The sequence below is a fragment of the Mus musculus genome, chromosome 7 (genome assembly GCF_000001635.26).
Source record: "Mus musculus strain C57BL/6J chromosome 7, GRCm38.p6 C57BL/6J".
NCBI lineage: Eukaryota > Metazoa > Chordata > Mammalia > Rodentia > Muridae > Mus > Mus musculus.
Window position 1 is genome coordinate 42,737,371 of NC_000073.6, and position 18,163 is coordinate 42,755,533.

The window sequence follows — 18,163 nt, forward strand, 5'->3', positions numbered from 1 at the left end:
GGACACATGCTCCACTATGTTCATGGTAACCTTGTTTATAGTGGCCAGAAGCTGGAAAGAATCCAGATTCCTTCAACAGAGGAATGTATGCAAAAAAATATGGTACACTTACACAATGGAGTACTAGTTAGCTATTAAAAACAATGAATTCATGAAATTCCTATGCAAATGCATGGAACTAGAGATTATCACAGTGAGGTAACCCAATCACAAAAGAACACAAATAATAAGTGGATGTTGGCCCCAAAGCTGGGAATGCCCAGGATACCATTCACAGACCAAGTGAGGCTCGGGAAGAAGGAGGACTAAAGTGTGGATGCTTCAGTCCTTCTTAGAAGAGGAAACAAAATACTCACGGGAGGAAATACAGAGACAACGTGTGGAGCAGAGACTGAAGGAACGGCCTTCCAGAGATTGCCCCACCTGAGGATCCATCCCATAAACAGTCACCAAACCCAACACTTCCCAGGCTGGGAAGTGCTTGTTGACTGGGGCCTGATATATCTGTCTCCTGAGAGGCTGTCAGGATCTGACAAATACAGAGGCTGAAACTCCCAGCCTGGGAAGTGTTGGGAATTGGACTCAGCTCAGGGTCCCCAACGGAGGAGTTGGAGAGAAGACGGAAGGACCTAAAGGGCTTTGCAGCCCCCTGTGAGGAGCAGCAGTGTCTACCAACCAGAATCTCCAGAGCATAAACGTGGAGAACCTCATGGCTCCAGCCACATGGGTAGCTTTATTTGGCATCAGCGGGAAGAAAGGTGCTTGTTCCTGTGAAGGCTCGAGGTCCCAGTGTAGGGGAATGCTGGGTAGATGGCACAGAGGGTTTCAGGGGGTGGAAGTGGTGGGAAGGGAACCAGGAAAGAGCATAACATTTGAAATGTAAATGGAGAAAATATCCAGTAAAAAATAAAATAAAGTTAAAAAAAATGAACGAAAGAAAGAAAGAACGAGCGAACAAACGAAATAAAAGAGTTGAAAAAAAAGAGAATATCATCTTTTATATTTATACTATGTCCTGGAGGGGAAGGGGATAACATGTGTGAAGTCAGCAGATAGTATTACACACTGGGATAAACTCGAGGAGTCTAAAACAGTGCTGCACAGCTTAATATTGGACTGCGACCCAAGACAAGAGGTGACCGTTTACAACTTTTTCATATTAACTACAAATATATCTCATATCACAGTGTTAAAACAAAGTGCAAAACCTTAAGAAGATACTGTAGAAACTAAGGATTTCTGTGTTTACCAATTTGCCAAGAAATGTTTCAACACACAAGTCCATGCTCCAAATACTTGCGCAAATGCATCCCCAGAGCAAAGTTATTTAGAGGTCACCTCCATGCTTTCTCTGCGAGCAGCTAAGACCACACCCAACCTCACATGTGGCCCTGTGCAGCTGCTGTGTGCGGTTAGCACTCAGCCCCAGGGAGGACTCACCATACTCGCTCCAGTTTTTCAATCGCCTGCCCCTTCCCATTGGAAGCAGCTGCCATATACTCACCATGTTGCGAGGTCAGAGCTCGTCTGAATTCCCCTCACAGCATCCAGCAGTATCACACAGAGCAGGACACACAAACCACACCAGCCTCCTCAGCTACAGCATGGAACCAGCAGTATGGTACCCGGAAGCACCCGCCGCCACTTCTGACTGGCAGGTCAGATTGAAGACCTTGATTGGCCAGGGAGTCTTGAGTGACATAAGCAACTCCCTTAAGGTTAGAGTGGGATGAAGTGACACATTATAATGATTCCTGGCCCTTGGCCAACCCTTTTCCAGATAAGTAGGGTGAGAGTTCACTGAAGGGATAAGGCAAGGTGATTGCTGTATCAGGCTTCCATTCCAGAGCGAGACCTTTTCCAGATCTGGAGAGACTTGCATTTCAGTAGCACTTGTGACTGCCCTCTAACCCCATATCCTTCTGGCTTCCAGCACTTCCCCTTCTCCCTCCTGTAATCAAGGCAGATAGCTTTAGGGCCCATTATTTAACTTGCAGTGAAATGAACAATCCAGTCCATAGGGGAAGGGCGCCCAGAATATTAACATTTCAGGAGATTTTTAGGAAACACTAAGATTTTTGTTCTGTGGTGTCATGGTCGGGTCAGGTAAACTGCAGCTATGTTTCACCTGATAGGCATCAGACTTTACACAGCCCCAGGAGAAAAGCAGGAAACCGATGACAAACTCTATACAACACTATATAAGCCAGCCCCAATTAAATATTCTCCTTTCTAAGATTTACCTTAGTCATAAGTTCTGTTGACAGCAGTAAATCCCTTCAGCCATCTTTCTAATACGTCTCACAAGCACCTTCCCATATGTGAGCGCTCACAGTGTCCACATCGATCATTATGCAGGAAATTGCACTACACACTTTTCTGCACTACAGTCTGTTGTATGCATTTTCTGAAGTGTGGTTTCTCCTTCCCAGAGAATGATCAGTTTTGTTATTTCAAATATATATATACATATGTATATATTATAATGCATATTTATATATTATAATTGACATCTTGTCAACTCAACAAATACAGCATTACCAAGTGTTAACCTTTGCTTTTTACATTATTCTCAAGATTTTATGTTTTATCATAATATAACACAGTCCAACTTTTTAATCCCAGCACTCGGGAGGCAGAGGCAGGCAGATTTCTGAGATCAAGGCCAGCCTGGTCTACAAAGTGAGTTTCAGGACAGCCAGGGCTACACAGAGAAACCTTGTCTTGAAAAACAAAAACGAAAAAACAAGAACAAAAACAAAAGAATCCTAAGTTAAATAAATCCACTTCTGAACACGGTCACAATCTAAATAGCAGAGATATTTATGTAGTCCAAAGTCATTCAGAAGCACGGGTGAATGGTTAAAATGGTGGAAGGACATCGCTCTGGAATGTTCACCTTGTACCATAAAGTCTCAGCAGAAAACCAATTAAGTGAGATTCTGAAGAAAGATTGCTCAGGAGACAATGATAGGTATTAGTCACAGTGATCCCAGGATATTGGGATGGCCAATGGGATCATTTAGTCTGACTCTATGAGATACTTTTTGTGTGTACTCTGGATGGCAAAACCAGAGAAGTAGAGCTGCACAATCCACTTTTGACAAAGAAGATATAAGTTCCAACACAAGACAGCTTGCCAAAGAGCAGACTCATCTTGGAGAGAGTAGCTGAGGAAGGGGTGTGTGGGAGTGACTAAATAAGCTACTCCAAGTCAAAGTGGGTCCAGGTTGGTGGCCTAGGTCCTGCTTGAGACAGCTTTGCAGCTTGTTCTAGGTTCTGCTTTCTCTAGAGATCTGCAGATAGCGCCCTGTCTTTATTCGCTGCTCAAGGCAGTTCTCCAAGCAGTTCTCTCTTGCTATTCTGAAAGATTCTCTGGTTACCACATCACTTGCATATCATAAGGCCAGTCTTTTATTTTAATAGCAATCTAGTCATTTACTTGAGGTTCCCATTTGATAATCCTATGAATATGCATCCAGTGACCACAGCACCTTAATTCTTAGGAGACAGCAAGCATACATTTTCTTTTAATATTGGAAAAAAATTCAGAGATCATTCCTGCCTCTGTTAAGCACAGATGATAAATTAGCTGGGTGGGGCCGCACCCTGAAACTACCATTTCTACCACACCTGGGCTTAACCTTGCTCTGTCCCAGGCTAGTCCAGAAATCAGGAATCTAAGTATGAATGGGAAAAAAAAAAACAAATTAGCTGGGTGGGTTCTCCTGTGATCACCACTCCTTAGTCTCTTTATCTCCTTCCTTACCCTTCTGACAATTGGACTTAGCTTGGCTGCTTTTATTCCTTTGGATTCATGAAACATCTCATACAGTTCATATTACATCCTGATTATTTGGAAAATTATGTTTTTGAACCCATGTTTCCACAGCCTTAAGGGCTGTCCAGAATGGTCCTAGCATTCCCCATTTTGCTGAGACATTAGCCACACCTTCGCCTTCCAGACTTGGGCTCTCTCTGATTATCATGGAGACATTAACATTAACAGGGAGGACGTTCATTGATGGAGGAATGTAAAATACATTATAAAGACACATTATTATACAGAAAAACAAAAACAAAACAAAAATCCCTTATGCCCATAGCAGTCATCGATACTCGTGGAGTCCTCTGTCTGCTAGCCCTGTCTCAGGGGCAAGAGCCATGTCATTCTGTCCCTACCAAGGCCATGTAGGGCTCAGCAACCCCTAGTTATTTATGACATTTTTGTTTTTAATCTTGCCTTTGTGTTGCAACTGTGCAGTAGTTCTTTCTTCTTGGAAAAAGAAGGTATATAAATTCATTTTGATTTCTGAGGAGCCCACAGCTAAGAGAATGGATACATTAAAGAAACACTGAGTCTTTAAAGTGTTAAATGTTTTCCATAAATGAGGACTTTTAAAAGTTGGACTGTTGACAGTGGTGGTGGTGCACACCTTTAATCCCAGCACTTGGGTATGCAGAAGCAGGCGGATTTCTGAGTTCGAGGCCAGCATGATCTACAAAGTGAGTTCCAGGACAGCCAGGGCTACACAGAGAAACCCTGTCTCCAAAAAAAAAAAAAAAAAACAAAAAAAAAAAAAAAAAAACAAACAAACAAACAAAAACAAAAACAAAAACAAAAACAAAAAAAAGTGGGACTATTGGTTGGAGAGATGGCTCAGCGGCTAAGAGCACTGACTGCTCTACCAGAGGACCTGAGTTCAATTCCCAGTAACTACATGGTGGCTCACAACCACCCCTGGTGAGATCTGATGCCCTCTTCTGGTGTGTCTGAAGACAGCTATTGTGTACTCATATACATAAAATAAACAAATAAATCTTTAAAAAAAAGTTGGACTGTGTTATATTATGATAAAACATAAAATCTTGAGAATAATGTAAAAAGCAAAGGTTAACACTTGGTAATGCTGTATTTGTTGAGTTGACAAGATGTCAATTATAATATATAAATATGCATTATAATATATACATATATATATATACATATATATATATATATATATATATATATATATATATGAAATAACAAAACTGATCATTCTCTGGGAAGGAGAAACCACACTTCAGAAAATGCATACAACAGACTGTAGTGCAGGAAAGTATGTCATGCAATTTCCTGCATAATGATTGATGTGGACACTATGGGAAGGTGCTCATGAGAGGTATTAGTAAAATGGCTGAAGGTATTTACTGCTGTGAACAGAACTTATGACCAAGGTAAATCTTAGAAAGGAGAATATTTAATTGGGGCTGGCTTCCAGGTTCAGAGGTTCAATCAATTAGCGTCAAGGCAGGAGCATGGCAATGTTCAGGCAGCCATGGAGCAGGAAGAGTTGAGATTTTTTTCTTTCTTTTTTAAAAAATCTTCCTTCCTTCCTTCCTTCCTTCCTTCCTTCCTTCCTTCCTTCCTTCCTTCCATGTAAGTACACTGTAGCCATCTTCAGACACTCCACTCCACAAGAAGGCATCAGGTTTCGTTACGGATGGTTGTGAACCACCATGTGGTTGCTGGGATTTGATCTCAGGACCTTTGGACGAGCAGTCAGCAGGCACTCTTTTTTTTTTTTAAAGATTTATTTATTTATTATATGTAAGTACACTGTAGCTGTCTTCAGACACACCAGAAGAGGGCGTCAGATCTCATTACGGATGGTTGTGAGCCACCATGTGGTTGCTGGGATTTGAACTCTGGACCTTTGGAAGAGCAGTCGGGTGCTCTTACCCACTGAGCCATCTCACCAGCACAAATTAATTTTTTTTGTTTTTGTTTTTTGAGACAGGGTTTCTCTGTGTAGCCCTAGCTGTCCTGGAATTCACTCTGTAGACCAGGCTGGCCTCAAACTCAGAAATTCGCCTGCCTCTGGCTCCTAAGTTCTGGGATTAAAGGCATGCGCCACCAGGAAGTGGCTTTGAGATTTCTTCATCTTCATGTGAAGGCTGCTAGTTGAATCCTGGTCTTCAGGCAGCTAGGATAAGGGTCTTAAAGCCCACCCTGACAGTGACACACCTACTCCAACGGGGCCACATGTTCTAATAGTAATACTCCCTGTGCTGAGCATATACAAACCATCACATTCCACTCCCTAGCACCCATAGGCTTATTCAAACATATGAGTCTATGGGAGCCATAGTAAACATAGAATAATGCAAAATGCATTTAGTCTAAATTCAAAAGTCCCCATAGTCTAAAGCAGTCTTAAAACTGTTAAAAGTTGGGGCTGGTGAGATGACTCAGTGGGTAAGAGCACCCGACTGCTCTTCTGAAGGTCCAGAGTTCAAATCTCAGCAACCACATGGTGGTTCACAACCATCTGTAACAAGATCTGACACTCCCTCTTCAGGAGTGTCTGAAGACAGCTACAGTGTACTAACATATAATAAATAAATAAATCTTTTTAAAAAAAACTGTTAAAAGTCCAAAGTTGAAAACCCTCTTCTTAGATTCATCTAATCACATGTAATCCCCAAAGCAAGACACGAAACCAGGTAGGCAAACTCCAAACTCTACATCTCCATGTCTGATGTCAAAGGGGTCTTCCATATTTCTACTAGGATAGCCAATTAAGTCCCATTTAGAGCATTCCACTGTATTCCAAATCCAAAATCCTCTTCCAAAGAAAACCATGGTCAGGCCTATCACTGCAATACCCCAGCCCCTGGTACCAACTTCTGTCTTAGGGTTTTACTGCTGTGAATAGAAAACAAGACCAAGGCAACCATTATAAGGACATTTGATTGGGGCTGGCTTACAGGTTCAGTCCATTATCATCAAGGCAGGGACAATTAACAACATCCAAGTGTGCACAGGAGACTCAGGGACTTGCCTTTAGTAGGTGTGATGGATGCCAGGGAGTGGTACTGTTGGAAGTTGTGGCTGTGTTGAAGTAGGTGTCTCACTGTAGGGGGTGGGCTATAAGACCCTCATCCAAGCTGTCTGGAAGTAGGTATTCTGCTAGCAGTCTTTGATGAAGATTTAGAACTCTCAGCTGCACCTGCAACGTACCTTCCTCCAAATAATACCAGATACACTGAATCTAATAGAAGAGAATGTGGGAAATAGCCTCAAACACATTGGCATGGGAGAAAATTATCTGACGAGACCACCAATAGCACAGGTCCTAAGATCAATGGTTGACATATGGAACCTCATGAAACTGAAAAGCTTCTGTAAGGCAAAAGAGACTGTCAACATGACACAATATCAACAGATAGATTGGGAAAATGTCTTTACTAACCCTACATATGATAGAGGTTTAATATCCAAAACAGGTAAAGAGCTTATGATGTTAGACAGCAAAAACATAAATAACCCAATTAAAAAATAGGGTACTGGACTAAACAGAGAAATCTCAACAGAGGTATCTGGAACTGTCAAGAAGAAGCATCTAACATTCTTAGTCATCAGGGAAATGCAAATCAAAACCACTCTCTAAGATTCTCTGCCTTACACCAATAAGGATGGCTAAGATCAAAAATTCAAATGACAGCATATGCTGGCTAGGATGTAGAGAAAGAGTAATACCAGTCCTTTGCTAGTGGAATTGCTAACTGGTAAACCACTCTGGAAATCAATCTAGTGGTTCCTCAGAAGATTGGAAATAATTCTACCTGAAGAACCAGTCAGACAGTTTCTAGGGATATACCCAAAAGATGCTCCACCATACACCAGGACACATGTTCTACTCTGTTCATAGCACCCTTATTTGAAATAACCAGAAGCTGGAAACTACCCAGATGTCTGTCAGCTGAAAAATGGATACAGAAAATGTAGTTATAATAATAACATACATATAATAATAATACATCTTTGGGCTGGAGTGAGCGGGGACTGAGCAAGCTGAGCTGATTGGAGCGAGCGGGGCTAGCCAGAGCGAGCAGGGTTGACCATAGCAAGCAGAAGTCCTAAATTCAATCCCCAACAACCACATGAAGGCTCACAACCAAGAAACAATCCTATTTATTCACTGAAACAACTCTACCATTCATTTGTAGTTCTGAGGACATGTTATGAACAAGTGTTTGGTCCTTAGAATAAACTAACACAATCAAAAAAAGAAAAATAATAGCAGTATATGATTTTCATTAGAAATTAGGATTTACCCTTTAAATTGTCCTTACTTCCCCTATTCTTGGATGAAAATATGTTTACAATCTGAAAAGGAGACAATAGTTTACTTATGTGATGTATCAACTAATCTTATTTGAGCCCCACTGAGAAAATCTAGTGGGAAATCTCTGTTGTGTTCAAGGCCAGCAACCTGACCTTGATTACAATATGATGATGACCACAGAACATCCAACATAGTTGTCTTCTAGGTTCCATGAATCGGCCATGGTCTATAAACCCACAATCACTTCTCTCTCTCTCTCTCTCTCTCTCTCTCTCTCTCTCTCTCTCTCTCTCTCTCTCTCTCTCTCTCTCTTTCTCTGTCTCTCTCCAGAAATGTTTGTTAAAAAACAAATCTCAGCATAGTTACATTATTTGTCATTTTCAGACAATTCCTTTAGGAAGCAGTACTTCAAAATGAAGTGTCAAATAGAGACTAATAAAAACTAATAGAGACATGAAGAAGCATGAAATGTCCATATATATACATAATCCATCAAGCTGTGTTATGAGATATATAGTTGATTTTTTTATTATCTCCTTATCTTCCATATAGATGAAAGTACTACTTTGGTTATATACATGAGGTATTTAATGTTACTTACTTTTTCTTCTCTTAAGCAGTATAACATTAACATTGTTAAAAGTATGTTGACAAAACAGGACACATACAGGGTACATCTTCTACCATTGGACTTGTACTCAAGAGGCTGACACATGTAGATCTAGAGTTCAAATGTAGCCTGACCAATTACTGACATCCTAGCCAGGCTAGATAACAAACAAAAACATCTCAAGAGATTTTCTGAAAATATGGAAAATAAAAAGAGGCTGGACCCACCACCCTTTCCCAGACACCCTTACACAAAAAGTGAGGTCATACAATGCTGACATTTAATTAAATAATGGCTCACTTTCATGGTGGGCATTTTATTCTATACATTTCAGCAGATCAATACCTATCATCAAATGACAGCACAATAGAAAATGATAAAAGAGCCACAGAAGGAATCCATGAACCACAAAATAACATTCACAAAATGAATTTACCACACATAAAGCACACTTTATACTCCAAATGTTTTAAAATAGAAACCACATTTTAGCGATTTTTTCCATCAGTCTTGACTAAATATGGTAAATAATTTACTTGCTTCAAGGCTCTGATGAAAAAGAGGTGAAAGAAAAAAATATTACTTACTTGAAATTAGAGACAACTGTGATGTCAAAAGTCTTTCCTAAGTTGTTTTCATAAATAGGATTTTCTCTTATTTGAATTCTTCCATATTTCCAGACATTAATAGAGACTTGTATATCAATAGTTGTAGAGGGCTGGGGAGATGGCTCAGAAGTTAAGAGCCTGGACCTCTGGAAGTGCAATCGGTACTCTTAACTGCTGAACCATTATTCAATTAAATAGGGGTTTTGTATCTAGAGAAAAAAAAAATCTGGCTGCTCTTTTGAGGTCCAAAGTTCAATTTCCATAAACCACATGGTGGCTCATAACCATCTACAATGAGATCTGGTGCTCTCTTCTGGTCTGCAGTCATATATGCAGGCAGAATGCTATATGCATAATCAATCAATCAATCAATTATAAAAAAATAAGACTAGAGATATGGTGGAACAGTTAATATAATTTCAATCCCAAGACTAAGGTCATTTTTTTTAACTTCCCGTAATTCATGCTACACAAATACAGAAGGGCCTGTATATACTCACACAAAGACACACTAACATCACATAATTAAAATTAACGCAAATCATTACACAAAATTTTACTCATGAGTGTTTTTCTCCGCAAATGTTCATTGTGGATTTTCGGACCCTGACAATTTCTCTGTGGTTTGAATAAGACATCGCCATGAAAAGAAATGCTTCTTATTATCAAACACACAAAAAGACAAGCCAAACAACTAACAGGAGTGAGTTCAGAGAAATGATGTGACTAATTGGTAATTACAAAAAAGGTGGCCAAGCTGGGTATATTGGTTCATGCACTCAGCAGGCAGAAGGAGGGGCATCTCATTGAGATGGAGTCAGCTTTCTCTGTGCAAGACATTTCAGGATACCCAGAGATACTTATTAAGATCCAGTCTCCTCCTCAAAAATCAATAAAGCAAGCAAATAGATAGAAAGAGCTCAGAGGCTTTCATGGAAGTGTCTATAAAGATTTATGCATTCACTTTAGTTCTGTCTACATTTCCCATAAACCTCCCATGTCCCAGTTTTAAACTGAAAAATTAAGAAGATCCCACCAAAAGAGAATACATATTAAAACAGTTACAAATGAACAGATGAAAACACTGGCAATTTGAATGTTGATCATAAACTACACAGGGTCAAAAAGATGGCTCAGTGATGAAGAGCTCTGACTTACAAATAAGTGCATACCTGGGGGCTCACAACTACTTATAAGTCCAAGTTCAGAGTTTCTGAAGCAATCTCCCAACTGTGGTGAGGGGGAGACAAAGCACAAATGGTACATATGTGTGCATACGGGCAAAAGACTCATCGTCATATTTTAAAAAAAATGTAAACAAGTCAGAAGAAAGTCACACACCTGAAATCCAGTAACTCTGAAGTCGCCTGCAGTATTAATGACATAAATACCCGTCTAACTGGAAAAAATGATATTCTCTGCTAAATTTCAAAATTCTAAGGTATGGGTGACGCTCAGTACAACAGTGCATGCCAGACTTGATGAGTTCAAAAAATATAGTCCAGACCTATGAGCCAATAATAAAAAACCACCTCCATTCAGTCTTCCTTTTCCTGATGTATCTGTGCCACAGGGACCCAGTCATAGGCCATGCATTCCAGAACACCAGGGAGGCTTCTGAAAGATCACCCCCTCTCAATTTTTATTTTTTTATTCACTTACATCCTGATCACAGCCCCTTCCCTCATCGGTTCCCAATCCCACTCTTAGAAATACTTCTCCCTGCCGTGCGTGGTGGTGCATGCCTTCAATCCCAGCACTTGGGAGGCAGAGGCAGGCAGATTTCTGAGTTCCAAGGCCAGCCTGGTCTACAAAGTGAGTTCCAGGACAGCCAGGGCTGTAAAGAGAAACCTTGTGTTGAAACAAAACAAAACAGAAGAAGAAGAAGAAGAAGAAGAAGAAGAAGAAGAAGAAGAAGAAGAAGAAGAAGAAGAAGAAGAAGAAGAAGAAGAAGAGGAGGAAGAGGAAGAAGAAGAAATACTTCTCCCTATTGCTCTTGCTTCTCCTCAGAAAGTGGGATTTTCCTTTTGGGTAGCATCCTACCCTGGGGCATCTATTCCTTTAAAGAAAAAAACATACCTGCAAATAACAGGGATATAAGAAAGATTAGAATTTAAACCAGAGGCCCAGAAAATATTTTCAAAGAAATTATGGAAGAAAAATAACCTAAACTCAAGAAGGGCATGCCTACCAAGGTACAAGAAGAAATCAAAACACCAAAGAGATGGGACCAGAAAGGAGAGTTTTCTCATCATATAATAATCAATATGCTAAACATAGGGAACAAAGAAAGAATTTTAAAAGGTATAAGAGAATAAGACCATGTAATTTATGAAAGCAGACCTATTTGAATTATAACTGACTTCTCAATGGCGACCTAAAGCCACAAGGGCTTGGAAACATATGCTACAGACTCTAAGAAATGGCACAGATGCCATCTAAGATAACTATAGTCCGTAAAATTTTGTATAAGTATAAATGGAGAAAAAAGTCACTATCTGCCAAGAAATGCATCAGTACAGAAGGTTCTAGAAGAAGAAATCTAAACCAATGAGGTTATCTACATACATGAAAACACAGTAAATACATAATTACACGTAGGCAAAACCAAAGTATGCAAGAACACACACACACACACACACACACACACACACACACACACACACACAAACAATGGCAACAACAAAATAACAAGAATAAATGGCTACCATTTCTTGACATCTTTCAACACAGCGGCATCAGCTCCCGAATAAAAAGACACCGATTAATAGAATGGATGTTCAACCAGGTCCAATCCTTCTGCTTCATACAAAAAACAACCTCCAGTGTTAAGAATAGACATTTCCTGAAGGTAAAAGTATGGAAAAATATTCTAAGCAAAGGGATCTAAGAAGCAAGCTGGTGTAGCTATTTTAATATCTAACAAAATAGATTGTAAACAAAAATTAGTCAAAAGAGATGCATCCAAGGAAAAATCCACCAAGATAACATTTCAAATTTTAACATCAATGACTTAAACAAAAAGTCTTCCACCTTTGTCAATGAAGAAGCTTTGAAGCTAAAATCACACATTAATTCTCACGACTGGTAGTACAAGACTTCACTATCCCACTTACATCAATGGACAGGTGCTCCAGACAAAAACTAAACAGGGAAATAATGGAACTAACAGATATTATACACCAAAAGTATCTAGGATACAGTTCGGCCCTCCCTCCCACATCCAGGTCTCTCCAACCCTAGGGCCTTGACATAGCTGCAGGGCTAGGGGTAGGGGGAGCAGCGGCGCGGGGCAGGGCCGGGCAGGGAGAGTGGCCTACCGAGAGCAAGAATGCGCGTGCGCAGGGCCGCGCTAGAGGTATGGAGGCGCTAGGGGCGGGAGTGCACCCAGGAGGTAGAACAGTGTTGTCTCCAAGCCCGCCGGGTCCTTAGCTCGGTATCCAGTGGCTGGGGTTCGGGTATCCAGTGGCTGGGGTTCGGGGAGGAAGGCCCAGGCAAATGGGGCGAGAAGCGATGAGTCCTGGGCTCCACCTCGGTCTTCCAGAGGCCTGGCTCTCCAACTCCTGCTCAGACACCCAGGTGATTTGAGCCAGGAGGGCTCTGAGAACCTAGGGAACAGACCCAGCCCGGCTCCTCCCCTCCTCTGCCCTTACCCCACAGCTGTCATCGCCCCCACCCCGGGCTGCTCTGGACCTAGAGGATCAAGTCATAATGGGAGCATTTTTAGACAAGCCAATGATGGAAAAGCATAATGCCCAGGGGCAGGGGGATGGGTTGCGATATGGCCTAAGCAGCATGCAAGGTTGGCGAGTTGAAATGGAGGATGCACATACAGCTGTGATCCGTTTGCCAAGTGGATTTGAGACATAGCCTTCTTATTTTTTCTGTATATGATGAGCATGCTGGTTCTCAGGTTGCCAAATACTGCTGTGAGCACTTGTTAGATCACATCACCAAGAACCAGGATTTTAGAGGGTGTGCAGAAGCACCTTCTGTAGAAAAAGGAAAGAATGGTTTTTCTGGAGATTGATGGACACATGAGAGTTATGTCAGAGAAGAAACATGGTACAGATAGAAATGAGTCAACAGCTGTGGGTGTCTTAAGTTCTCCCCAAAATACTTACTTCATTAACTGTGGAGACTCGGGCTGGTGAGATGACTCAGCGGGTAAGAGCACTGACTGCTCTTCCGAAGGTCCGGAGTTCAAATCCCAGCAGCCACATGGTGGCTCACAACCACTCGTAATGAGATCTGACACCCTCTTCTGGTGCGTGTGCGACAGCCACAGTGTACTTATTTATAATAAATAAATCTTTGGGCCAGAGCGAGCAGGGACCGAGGGAGCAGAGTTGACCAGTGTGAGCGGTGCGACTGGAGCTAGCAGAGGTCCGAAATTCAATTCCCAGCAACCACATGAAGGCTCACAACCATCTGTACAACTACAGTGTATTCATATACAATTAATAAATCAGTCTTAAAAAAAAACTGTGGAAACTCGAGAGGTTTACTTTAGAAGACCATAAACCAAATTCTCTGGAAAAAACAAATTCAGAATGCAGGGGGCTCGATGATGATTCAGCGTGTCAATGGCTCTCTGGCTGGGGATTTCGATTACAAACGTGTCCATCGCAAAGGTCCCACAGAGCAGCCTGTCTCACCGAGCCCGAAGTCCATGATATTGAAAGGTCTGAAGAAGATGATCAGTTGATCATTCTTGCATATGAAGGTATCTGGGACGTCACTGGAAATGAAGAGCTCTGTGACTTTGTGAGATCCAGACTTGAAGTCACTTATGACCATGAGGAAGTTTGTGATGAAGCAGTAGACACCTGTTTGTATAAGGAAAGTCGAGACACCGTAAGTGCGATTTTGATCTGTTTTCCAAATGCACCTAAAGCCTCAGCAGAAGCGGGGAAGAAGGAGGCGGGGCTGAGCGAGTACCTGGAAAGCAGAGGAGAAGAAATCATTAAGAAGCAGGGGGAAGGCGTCCCTGACTAGTCCATGTGATGTGCATGGTAGCCAGTGAGCACATCTGCAGCCTCCCACCAGAGGGTGAATTGGCAAGCAAGCAGAAAGTAATTGAAGTCATTTTCAATAAACTAAATACTTACAAAAATGATGACACTGATTCTACATCAACTGATGACATGTGGTAAAGCTGCTCATCTAACCATGGTTCACCTTTGCCCCCAAAGGAGAAACCAGGTCATCCTTGACGAGCCTTTAACATCCATCATCTACTTTAAGGAAGGGGTCTGATATGGGTGAGGACTGCAGCTTCAGAGATGGAACAGCTATCCCAGAATGGGTTTCCTTCCTTCCTTCCTTCCTTCCTTCCTTCCTTCCTTCCTTCCTTCCTTCCTTCCTTCCCTCCCTCCCTCCCTCCCTCCCTCCCTCCCTCCTTCCCTTCTTTCTTTCTTTCTTTCTTTCTTTCTTTCTTTCTTTCTTTCTTTCTTTCTTTCTTTCTTTCTTTCTAGATTTATTTTATTTATATGAGTATAGTGTAGCTATTTCCAGTATACACACCAGAAGAGGGCATCAGATCTCCTTACTGATGGTTGTGAGTCACGTTGCTGGGAATTGAAGTCATGACCTTTGGAAGAGCAGTCAGTACTTTATCCACTGAGCCATCTCTCCAGCACCCGGGTGTTCTTTTTTTTTTATTGTAAATTTGAGACTTATGTAAGTGTGATTTCAAACCATAATTCGTGTTGTAAATCAGAGTCCAGCCGTTTTTGTTGTATGATTTTGATTTTTGTGAAGTGTAATTGTCTTGGTACAAAGTGTTCATTTTTAATAATGAACTCCTTTAAAATCACTATCAATGATAAAGGAAATTTGCCTTGTTGTGTGACACACGCACACACACACACACACACAAACTATCTAGGTAATATTTACAAAATATTTTGCTCAAATACTATATATATATATCATGTTCTTAGTGGTTCATGAAACTTTCTCCAAAATTGAACACATATTTGCACACAATAAAAGTCTCAAACCAAAAAAACCAAAAATAACCCCAAACCTGAGAAGGCTAGAGAGTTGACTCAGCAGTTAAGAACAATGACTGCTCTTCCAAAGGTCTTAAGTTCAATTCCCAGCAACCACATGGTAGCTCACAACCATCTATAACAAGATCTGATGCCCTCTACTGATGTGTCTGAAGACAGCAACAGTGTACTCAGATACATAATAAATAAATCTTTAAAAACATTTGAAAAAAATGAAATAACCCACTGTATCCTACTAGACCATCATGGATTAAAGCTGGATACCAAAAACAACACATACAACAAAATTTTAGAACTGAAAAACTATTTACTGAATGAAAAAATTTTCACAACATAAAGAGAAATATTAAAGACTTTCTAGAATTCAATGAAAATGAATACACAGAATACGGGAATCTATGGGATACAATGAGGAATAAAGTGGTGGTAAAAGAAAAACTCATGTAACAAAGAGAAATTCATGTAACTCATGTAACACCACAGTAAAGTGGTGGTAAAAGAAAAACTCACTTATACTAGTGAATAATAGCATACCTAAAAAGTCTAAATCAAAATGTACCAAAAGAGTAGGCAGCATGAAATTGCTGAATTGATGTTGATATAGATAAATCAAAACAAGGAGAATACAAAGAATCAATAAAACAAAGAATTGGTTCTTTAAGAAAATCAGCAACCATTTTCCAAACTAACTAGAAGACACAGCAAGAATATTCAAATGTATAGGGAAACACATGCATATAGAAAATTCATCCTGAATGAAGTAATACAATCCCAGAAATATGAATATGGTCTGAATTTTCTTATAAATAAATATTAGATATTCATGAAGTGATAATTAAGTTAAAATTCCATAGATAAATGCAATATTTAAAAGGAGGAAAGAAAAGTAAGTAAATAAGTAAATAAATAAATAAATAAATAAGAAGAGGGAAGAGCATGGACCTCCTTGGAAATGACATAGAACAGATTCTGGGAGCAGACGGGATGTGGGTTTGGACAGGAGCAGGAGGGGTCAGAATGTGGAAGATGGAGTGAGGGGAGCTGCAGGGAGAGACTGCTGGAATTAGGAAGCATTTGGAGGCTATTGTGTAAACCTAGCTCTGTGGCAATTTCTTGGAATCTATGAAGGTGACCCTAGTGAGAACTGGTAATGGAAGATATGATTTCTGAACTGGCTATCTTCTACAGACAGACAGGACTTCCAGTGGTAGGACTGGGTGACATTCATTTGAGTTGATGGCCTAGGAGGGCATGTGGGGAACACTAAGCAAATCAGACTGTTGCTTTCTGAAAACTGAAAGTGGTGCCCATTGTTCAGAAAATCTTCCATTTCCTGAGGTCAAGTGCATGCAGGCTTGGAGCCTTCACCCTTATGCTCTATTCTCGCTGTGGTGAGAAGGCACTCTATAGGCCATGGAAAGAAAAACTTGGAGACTAACCCAGCTAAAACATAAAACCCTCCACCTACAAGATATGCTGGCGCATGGTGGCACAGAACATATGAGAAAGTGACTATTGTAGGTTTTCTAGCAGGCTTGTACTGCCATCCTGCTATCTCGTATTAAGGTAACACTTCAGGCTTCAGATCAAGTGTCTTTGATCTAGCTCAAGAAAGTTACTTATTTTTAATTAAGTTACTCTCTAATTTTTCTTCTACTGATTTAATCTAGCATTCTTCCTCACCATAGCCTCCTTATCTAAGTCTCTTTTATGTGAATTAAGAGAGAAAGACAGGGGACTAGAGAGATGGCTCAGTGGTTAAGAGCACTGACTGCTCTTCTGAAGGTCCTGAGTTCAAAGCCCAGCAACCACATGGTGGTTCACAACCATCTCTAATGAGATCTTGATGGCTTCTTCTATTGTGCGTGAAGACAGCTACCATGTACTTATATAATAATAAATAAATCTAAAAAGAAAAAGAGAGAAAAACAAAAATAATTTCTACTTTCTTCTTTATGCTAATTTTTCAAAGAGAGTACATAGAAAAAGCAGTCATTACTGAGCACATTATAATTCTGTGCGATAATTAAAGCAAAATTATACAAGGTACAAATGCCCTGCTACAGTATTTTCCTTTTTTTTTTTTAAACACAGAAAATATTTTTTAAAATCTTACTCTTAGCCGGGCATGGTGAAGCACGCCTTTGATCCCAGCACTCTGGAGGCAGAGGAAGGCGAATTTCTGAGTTTGAGGCCAGCCTGGTCTACAAAGTAAGTTTCAGGACAGCCAGGGATATACAGAGTAACCCTGTCTCGAAATACCAAAAAACCAAACCAAAACAAACAAACAAACAAAAAAACCCTTACTCTTCTTACTCTTTATTTCCTTTAGAGGCTTCACTTTATTATGCCCCTTTACAAACCATTTCTACTTGTTCCCCTTTACCACTCCTACACGTAGTATTTATTCCTTTTACAAACATTTTTGGTGGTGGTCTTGTTTTTCAAGACAGGGTTTCTCTGTGTAGCCCTGGCTGTCCTGGAACTCACTCTGTAGACCAGGCTGGCCTTGAACTCAGAAATCCGCCTGCCTCTGCCTCCCAAGTGCTGGGGTTAAAGGCGTGCGCCACCACTGTCCAGACAAACTCTAAAACTCTGTTCTCTGGGGAACATTCTGTTATGAGCATATATTATAAACTCTGAGGTCTAGAATTTCAGCTTCTCTGACTCTACCATTCTGCTGCACACTTCTGAGGCTGGGATGATCCTGGCCTGGATTCTCTCATCCAGCTCCCACGTCTGGAAATCGTGGAGAATCTTGATCTCGTGCCTAATCTGGATCTCAGGGCTAAGCCTGGATTTCAGGCTTCATGT

The 18,163-nt window shown here is 40.7% G+C and overlaps 1 long non-coding RNA gene and 1 pseudogene across 1 annotated transcript in view; one reads left to right on the plus strand and one right to left on the minus strand.

Annotated features, from left to right (window-relative positions):
• LOC115486519 overlaps positions 1–12,999 on the minus strand; it is a 36,875-nt gene extending 23,876 nt beyond the window's left edge. Inside the window, exon 1 of the long non-coding RNA XR_003946762.1 lies at positions 12,653–12,999. This is a non-coding gene — a long non-coding RNA (uncharacterized LOC115486519). The remainder of the gene's footprint in view (positions 1–12,652) is intronic.
• Gm6004 (predicted gene 6004) lies at positions 13,000–15,190 on the plus strand (annotated as a pseudogene).